This window comes from Nicotiana attenuata, chromosome 2, assembly GCF_001879085.1.
Source record: "Nicotiana attenuata strain UT chromosome 2, NIATTr2, whole genome shotgun sequence".
Classification (NCBI taxonomy): Eukaryota; Viridiplantae; Streptophyta; class Magnoliopsida; order Solanales; family Solanaceae; genus Nicotiana; species Nicotiana attenuata.
The window spans coordinates 93790507-93800181 of record NC_031990.1 but is presented as its reverse complement, the minus strand read 5'-3'; positions in this window follow the sequence as shown (position 1 = coordinate 93800181).

Genomic DNA, 9675 nt, shown 5'->3' with positions numbered 1-9675 from the left:
GGAATGTTCCTTCGTGCATTAGTATTCATATCACAATCGTGCACGGCATCACCCTTCGTGCTTTATCACTCGTCCTCACCCAAACAACAATCACAACCAATGGGGCGAGGGGATAGACAAACAGTAATAGAAGTCCCGGCAAGGGAAACACAAGTAAAAAATTAAACCCGGCAAGGGAACAACAATAATAACTTTCACATCCCGGCAAGGGAGGTAATCAATATACGAATACGGCCCCGCAAGGGAATAATCACAATTCTTTCTCTTTCTTTCTTTTCTTACTCAATAATTACTTTATCATTCGAGCCAACGCTCCAAAGAGTTCACAAATCATAATTCTTTCTCATACTCTTCACATTATATAGAGTTCATCAATTACACAAGGAAGAGTCACAACAAAATAGGAATAAACACAATATACGGACTCACTGTCAAGCTAGACACCTGTGTATAGATACTCGTCACCATGCCTATACACCGTACTCGATCAATTAGCAAATAGCAAACAAGACTCAACTCCTATTCCCTCAAGCTAGGGTTAAACCAAACACTTACTTCAACTTCCACAGCTAAATCAATCCACAACGACCGCCTTCCCTCCCGAATTCGGCTCCAACTCAATCAAATCTATGAAATAACGACTTTACAACATTAATATAAGCTAAACAAATCAAAACCAATGCCTAAATATAGTTTTCTAAGCTTTCTTCCCAAAATTTCAATAATCGACCCCGGGCCCGCTTGGTCAAAACCCGAGGTTCGAACCAATTTCATATCACCCTTTCCCCCACGAGCCCGGATATACAATTTGTTTTCACATTCGACCCCAAAACGAGGTCTAAATCAAAGAAAATCGAAAAGCCCTAACTCTACCAAATTCCCCCAATTTCAACCCTAGATTACATGTTTTAGGCCTAGGATTTCAATGGACGATGATAGAAAATAGAGAAAGCGAGTTAGATAATACTTACCCAAGAAGATTTGGTGAAGAATCGCTCTACAAGTCGCCTAGGGGCTGTGGAGAAGAAGAGCTCGTGTGAATTTTTGAATAAAACCCGTCACTGTTCTGTTTTTAGGCTTTTAAATTAACTGGGCAAAAATGCCCTATGCGTTCGCGACACAGGGGTCGCGTTCGCGAAGCAGGGGGAACTGGAAGCATCGCGTTCGCGATAGGTGTCTGCGAACGCGTAGAGTTAATTACTGGGGTCCCAGATTTTGGCTTATGCGAACGCGTGAATGAATACGCGAACGCGTTGAAGGGGGGGGGTGGCACTACGCGAACGCCTGAAATTGAACGCGAACGCGAAGAAGGGGACACCACAGGCAGCGCGAACGCGAGCTGAAGGCCGCGATCGCGAAGAAGAAAAAGCCTGTGCAAAAATTGCAGAAAATCTGATACTTTTCCTAAGTTCAAAACATCCCGAAACACCTCCGAAACACTCCCGAGCCCTCGGGGCTTCTAACCAAACACACACACTAACTCAACAACATCCTACGGACTTAGCCTTGCGATCAAATCACCAAAATAACATCAAAACAATGAATTAAACCTCTAAAATCATCACTTTTTCATCAAACTTCATAAACTATCGTTTTTAGAGATTTAGGTCCGAAACACGTCAAATGACGTCCGATTTCAACCAAATTTCACAGAAAGCGCTTAAACCACACATAAGACCTGTACCGGGCGCCGGAACCCAAATAAGGGCCAGATACCAACACGTTCTAATTAATTTCCTTTTCAAATTTCCATATTAATTTCAGAAAAATAATTTCACAGAAAAATTTATTTCTCGGGCTCTAGACCTCGTAATTCGACTCCGGGCTATGCCCGAGTCTCATATTTCTACGGACCCTCCGGGACCGTCCAATCACGGGTCCGGGTCCGGGTCCGTTTACCCAAAATGTTGACCAAAGTCAACTTTAATCATATTAATATCAAAATTTAGCATTTTTCACACGGAGTTCATATTTAAGCTTTCCGGCTACGCGCCGGGACTGCGCACGCAAATCGAGGCGACTAAAAATGAGTTTTTCAAGGCCTCGAAAGCACGGAAAAGAGAAAAAACAGGTGATGACCCTTTGGGTCGTCACAGCGCTCCGCGCAATTTTTACCATTTTTGCCTTGCTCTTTATGTGTCTAAAATATTTTGTCATTTTTCATAGAGAAGAGATCGAAAAGAACTTAGGAAAACGCCAAAATTTAGTATTGCTAAACACTAAATACCAGAATAAACAATTATTCAAATAATAACCTGGTAATAGTTAATATTTTACTTTTACTTTGCGTTATTTCTGTTGTTTTGAAATGATTAGTTGCATATTTTCCACGTAATTTATATAAGGGGAAAATCCTAAGTAGACAGCAAAGATCTAAAACTAAAATTAGTGTAATTTTAGATTATGACACTAACAGAATAACAATTTGTAAACTATCTCACCTAAGATAATAATTTGTCTTTTTCGTTTTTTTTTTCAACTGTCTTTTTGGTTTTGACATCAACTAGTTTCTATGAACGTGCGTTGCACGTTAATAGTCGCACATAATTATTTAGTCATTATACGAAATAACAACAAATTAAATTGTCAAAATATCATTACATTAGCATATACGTAGATTCAAAATGATTGGATATATTCAAAAGGATATCCTTCATTTTCTAGATGCGAAAGTTGAATTCTGGGATAAACACATGTTTGGAACCACATTAACCCATCAAGATTTTTACATAAATGACGTTATTGTCAAAGCTTCTACAAGCCATCCTTCTACCATTACATAATATATATTTGATGGATTTAAGTTTCTCAGTAGCATGATATGTACATTATTCTTCAAAACCAACTTGTATGCAATGGAAGTTCAATTTAACTTTGTTTAGAAACGTACAAGATGCTGGACTTTAAAGGCATTGGGCTTCAAAGACTTTAAGCATTGGGCTTTAAAATCTAAGAGTGTGAATTGGAAATGGTGGGAAATAAAATGGAGGGAAATGAAAATTTGAATAAAGTGAGCTTTTGACTTGCATTTTGTCCCTCATTGGTGAGGGACAACTACATTTGTGTGCTTATATATAGAATCACTTCTTAAAGCTCTTAAAAGGAGTTGAAGACAATGAACCCTCGCGCCGTCGTCGTCGTCGCTCGGCTCGGCTTTGGATTTGGATTTGGATTTGTCAAATGATCGATCGATAAGATTATTTTTGGACAAAATTTATTTAATTAATTATTTAATAATTAATTAAATGCCAGATCACTGCTGAAGATTCAGAAGGATAGTCTGGCCGCGGTCCTGGCGTAACCGCGGTAGGACCGCGCCAGAACACTGCTGCAGATCAGAAGGCTAGTTTGGCCGTGGTCCTGGCGTAACCGCGGCAGGACGCGTAAACTTCTGAACAGACACCTTTTCCAGAACAAACATCACACCTCTTCCAATAATTGCCTATAAATTCTGAGGCATGGCTTCGTTTTTAAAAAACCAAAAAAACATTACAAAACTTCATTCTTTCTGAAAATACTGCATTCTAATTCGCAGTCTCTCTCTCTCAAATTCGTAAGTGTGATTTTGCTCCGTTCTTTGAGTTCGTTGGTATCCTGCAGTTTGTATTGCCACTGTTGCAGGAAGGTTTATTCCGTTTCATCCTGGGAGGATTTAATCCATTACCTTGGCAATGTGTGAGGGGGTTAAAATTCCTTAAGGATGCACAAGCAAATTGTGGACTCGGAATATTTCTTATTCTGACTGTTTTCCAGTTTCTTTTATTCTTCTAACAGTTTTCTGATTTCGTGTTTTAACACAGTAGCGGACTACAAGCTTAAGGAATCTTATACTAACGTTTCTGTGTTGAAATATATATTAAACTGTTATCTATATTTTGTATACTGGTTTAGAGACTAAAACTTTCGTGCTTTCTACTCCAACAATTGTTCTGTCCGGTTTAAAGTATATCAAAACTTTACCAGAATAATAAACGTACGGGTTTGAAGCATATAAAAACTTCACCATTGTTACGTGTTGTATGTTTGGTTTGGTATTCAGTTTGAAGATATCAAAACTTCACTGATTTAACAAAATTCTGTTTTGTTTCCAACTCTACAGAAAAAATGACGAATGAAAACCAAACTAATGAAAATGTTGCGGGAACGTGTGCTACTGTTACGAGTGTTGCTGCCTCGTCAAGTCGTTCAACTCCTGCTCATGCTATTGCACCAGCAGAAAAACCCGGAAAGTTTTTCGGTATTGACTTCAAACGTTGGCAAATGAAGATGCTCTTCTATCTTACTACGTTGAGTTTGCAGCGATTTATCAAGGAGGATCCTCCGGTCCTGGCTGAAGGCACTCCGGATGACGAACGATTTGTTGTAACTGAAGCATGGAAACATTCTGATTTCTTGTGCAAAAACTACATTTTGAGTTGTTTGGAAGATAGCTTGTACAATGTCTTTAGTGTCATGGAAACTTCAAAAGCGTTATGGAATGCGCTTGAGAAGAAGTACAAGACTGAGGATGCCGGACTTAAGAAGTTCGTGGCTGCAAGATTTTTGGATTTCAAGATGATTGACTCTAGGTCGGTCATAACTCAAGTCCAACAATTACAAGTCATTGTGCATGACCTCCTTGCTGAAGGAATGGTCATAAATGAGGCCTTTCAAGTTGCCGCTTTCATTGAGAAGTTACCTCCGTTGTGGAAGGACTTTAAGAACTATCTAAAACACAAGCAAAAGGAGATGACACTTGAAGACTTGATTGTTCGTTTGAGGATAGAAGAAGACAACAAAAATGCTGAAAAGAAGTCACGTGGAAACTCGACAATAATAAGGGCTAACATTATTGAGGAGGCGCCACAAAACAAGAAGAGAAAGAAGGCTTCTGGACCAAAGAATTACCCAAGCAAGAAAAAGTTCAAGGGTAATTGCCACAACTGTGACAAATTTGGGGATAAGGCCGTGGATTATCGTGCACCACAGAATGATAAGAAGAAGAAGAATCAAGCTAACATGGTTGAAAATGCTGAAGAAATGGAGGACTTGTGTGCCATGTTGTCTGAATGCAACTTGGTAGGAAATCCTAAAGATTGGTGGATAGATTCTGGAGCCACCCGCCATGTTTGTGCTAACAAGGAGTTATTTTCTTCTTATGCCCCCGCAGGACCCGACGAGACAATTTTCATGGGAAATTCGTCTACAGCTAAAATTGAAGGAGTTGGCAAGATTGCGTTGAAGATGACGTCGGGAAAAATAGTGACTCTAAACCAAGTTCTCCATGTTCCAGAAATTCGCAAGAATCTTGTGTCTACCTCAGTTCTTGTCAAGAATGGATTCAAATGTATTTTTATTTCTAATAGTGTTGTACTAAGTAAGAATGATGTGTATGTAGGAAAAGGTTACCTGAATGAGGGCATTTTTAAGCTAAATGTAATAGCAGTTCCTATCAATAAAGTTAATGCTTCTTCTTACTTACTTGAGTCAAACACTTTATAGCATTCACGCTTAGGTCACGTCAACTTCAAAACATTGCGAAAAATGATAAATTTAGAAGTATTGCCAAAATTTGATTGCATTAATTCCAAATGTCAAATATGTGTGGAATCAAAGTATGCTAAGCATCCTTATAAGTCCGTTGAAAGGAATTCAAGTCCTTTAGACTTAATTCACACAGATATTTGCGACATGAAGTCAACACCATCTCGCGGTGGGAAAAAATGTTTTATTACTTTTATTGACGATAGCACGAGATATTGCTATGTTTATTTACTTAATAGTAAAGATGAGGCAATTGATGCTTTCAAGCAATACAAGAGTGAAGTTGAAACACAACTAAACAAAAAGATCAAAATGATAAGAAGTGATATGTAATGACCCGATCGTTCGTTCTGAGAGTTATAGCCATATTTCCCCCATCTATGCTTATGTTGTTCAGCTGTGTTGAGTTGTATCGAGTTGGTAGGTTTGGATTCGGAGTAGTTTTGGAGTGAATGAACACTTAGTCTCTTAGTTAGAAAAGTCAACCGGAAGTTGACTTATGAGTAAACGAATTTGGATTTGGATTTTTATGATTAGATTAGCTTCGTTGGTTGATTTTAGACTTAGGCGGATGTCCGGAATATAATTTGGAGGTCCGTGGTAGAATTAGGCTTGAATTGGCAAAAGTTGGAAGCTTAAAAGTCTTAGGCTTGAATTCGAGGTTGATTTGGTATTTTGGTGTTGGTTTGGGTGTTTCGGAGGTTTGGCTAAGTTCGGGTAGTGATATATTACTTGTTGGAATTGTTGGTTGAGGTCCCGAGGGCCTCGGATGAGTTTTGAATAGGTTTGGGTTGTGTTGCGCTCGTTTTTCTTATGCTTCGACGCCGTTTCTTCAAGCATAAATGATATCATATTGAACAAATGAGCGTTGATTTCTTTTTTGATTGAAGCATTAGATCCGTATTGTAATTACGGACCTGTAATAAAAAGAATCGTCGAATTTGGACATCGTATGAGGATTTTATGGTCATTTTACTAAAAATTAGGTTGCTAGATTTTTTCAGAGTAATTACGAAATTGCTACTAGCAGCGTATTTAAAAATCTGCACTATTTGCAAATATTAAAACCTACATATCTCCTTCGTTATAAGGTCAAATTGAGTGATTCAAAAGCCTAACTTGACTAGAATTTCACAAGAAATCCATTGGAGGCATAAAAAACGAGTTTTGGGATCGTTTGGCACGAGAAACGAGACAGAATAGCTGGTAGAAAAATATGCAAAACTAGGATTTTGTTCATTCGGTCATATTTTGAGTTGGGGAGCTCAGATTTGGGCGATTTTGGAGGCGATTTTCACCATATGCATTGGGGTAAGTGTTCTCTACTCGATTTTGATTATAATTTATGAATCCATCTTCGTTTTTGGGATTTGATTGATGATTTCAAAGTGAAATTGAGGGAGTTAGGGTTTGAGTTTTGGAGAGTTTTAAGTGAGGATTTGAGGGACCAAACGGAGTCCGATTTTGACAAATTTTATATGGTTAGACTCGGGAGAGGACGGGGATTATTATTCTGCCATTTTTGACTGATTCCGAGATGTGGGACCGGGGCCGGGTTTTGGCCGATTTCGGATTTTTGGCATGTTTATGTAGTTTTTATTGTGTAATTCGATTCTTTAGACTATGTTGATAGTAGTATTCTGATTATTGTTAGATTCGAAGCTTTTGGAGACCGAGTCGAGGGACGAGGACATCCCGGAGTAGGATTTTACGCTGTTGAGGTAAGTAACAGTTTTAACTCTAGCTTTGAGGGTATAAACCCGGAGAAATTGATATCATGTGATTGTTTGGTGGTGATACCTACGCTAGGTGACGGGCGTGTGGGTGTGCACCACGAGGGATTGAGACTTGGTCCGTCCCGTGAGTCCAGGCCTAAAAGCTATTATTTGTGGTTATGTGTTTACTTGTTGTTGAACTTGTATGCCTTCATGTTAGAGATCCTGTTTAGGTTTTATTCATGCTCACATTATTTGCACTCAGTCATGGAAATTATTGTACATGTTTACCTCAGTCTCTGTTATTTTGCTGATATGTTGTGATGCTGATGTGGGTTGTGTTCCCTTATTTATTGATGATGGTGAGGCTAGTGAGGTACATGACTGAGTGAGGCCGATGACCTGGTTGTGAGGATATTAATACCATAGCGCGTGAGTTGTCCGCGTAGCACGTGAGTTGACCGTGCAGATCCAGGTGAGTTCGTTGAGTTCAGGCCGACTATCTGTAGAGATTGCAAGGCAGCGTCCGCAGGACCTCGTTACTCTTTTTGTCATTTCTTCTTTTAGACAGTTATATATCTTAGTTCATAGTTTTAGACGCTCATGACTTAGTGACACCCCGATTTTTGGGACTCGTTTTCGTATTTTATATTATTTATATTTTGAGTTGGTTAAGTTTATCAGGAATTAAATTATTGAAAATATTTTATTAAATTCTTATAATCAAATTAGTAGTAATATTTTGGGAATAGGCTTGCCTTGTAACACGATAGGCGCCATCACGACCAAGGTTAGATTTTAGGTCGTGACAAGTTGGTATCAGAGCCTAGGTTACATAGGTCTCACGAGTCATGAGCGGGTTTAGTAGAGTCTTGCGGATCGGTACGGAGACGTCTGTACTTATCTTCGAGAGGCTGCAGAACCTTTAGGAAAACTTCACCTTCTTGAATTCTTATCTTGCGGTATTGATTCAGCTTGAAGTGTAACTCTTTGAATTCCTTCCACGTATTCGTATGCGCACATGAGCGCTCGGTATCAGTTGTGCATCGACGGATTGTGATTCCCTAGATGAGGTGCGAGATGTGATTTCTGTGTGTTGATGTTGGGCCAGTCTGGAGGACTTGAGTCTGGGTTTTGATTGTAGATTGACCACTCAGGTGTTGATTGTGTGAGCACGTGCTTATATGTCCGTTGGTGTCCCTATTAGTGGGATTTGTGATTTGAGGGCTATGTGGTGAGTATGATGTGACCGCGAGATGAGTTCATATGATTTGAATGTGACGAGAAGGTATTGCTGAAGGTTTCACCTATTTGAGACTCCAGGTATGTTTCTAGACTCGTTCGAGGACGAACGTTTGTTTAAGAGGGGGATGATGTAACGACCCGATCGTTCGTTCTGAGAGTTATAGCCATATTTTCCCCATCTATGCTTATGTTGTTCAGCTGTGTTGAGTTGTATCGAGTTGGTAGGTTTGGGTTCGGAGTAGTTTTGGAGTGAAATGAACACTTAGTCTCTTAGTTAGAAAAGTCAACCGGAAGTTGACTTATGAGTAAACGAATTTGGATTTGGATTTGGATTTTTATGATTCGATTAGCTTCGTTGGTTGATTTTAGACTTAGGAGTATGTCCGGAATATAATTTGGAGGTCCGTGGTAGAATTAGGCTTGAATTGGCAAAAGTTGGAAGTTTAAAAGTCTTAGGCTTGAATTCGAGGTTGATTTGGTATTTTGGTGTTGTTTTGGGTGTTTCGGAGGTTTGGCTAAGTTCGGGTAGTGATATATGACTTGTTGGAATTGTTGGTTGAGGTCCCGAGGGCCTCGGATGAGTTTTGAATAGGTTTGGGTTGTGTTGCGCTCGTTTTTCTTATACTTCGACGCAATAGCATGCGAAATTTGACCAAACAATGTTGTCAAATGGCTTTAAGATTAATGAATGTGATAAATGTGTTTACATTAAGAACGTTCCAAATCATATAGTCATTGTTTGCTTATATGTTGATGATATGCTAATAATGAGCAAAGATATTGCTGACATTCAAGCTACTAAACGTATGCTTGCTAGTAAGTTTGATATGAAAGACTTAGGAGTTGCCGATGTAATTTTAGGAATTAAAATCCAGAGGACTCCTCAAGGTCTAGCTTTGTCTCAATCACATTACGTGAAAATGGTACTTGAAAAATTCAAACACTTGGAATTTAGAAGTGCAAGAACTCCAATTGACTTAAATCATCATCTTATAAAGAATAAAGGTGAAAGTACGTCTCAATTGGAGTATGCTCGTGTGTTGGGAAGCTTAATGTACATCATGAATTGTACACGACCTGATATAGCTTGTGCAATAAGTAAACTTAGTCGATTCACAAGTAATCCAAACAAACATCACTGGGTGGCAATGAAACGAGTTCTGGGATATTTGGAATATACCCAAGACTACGC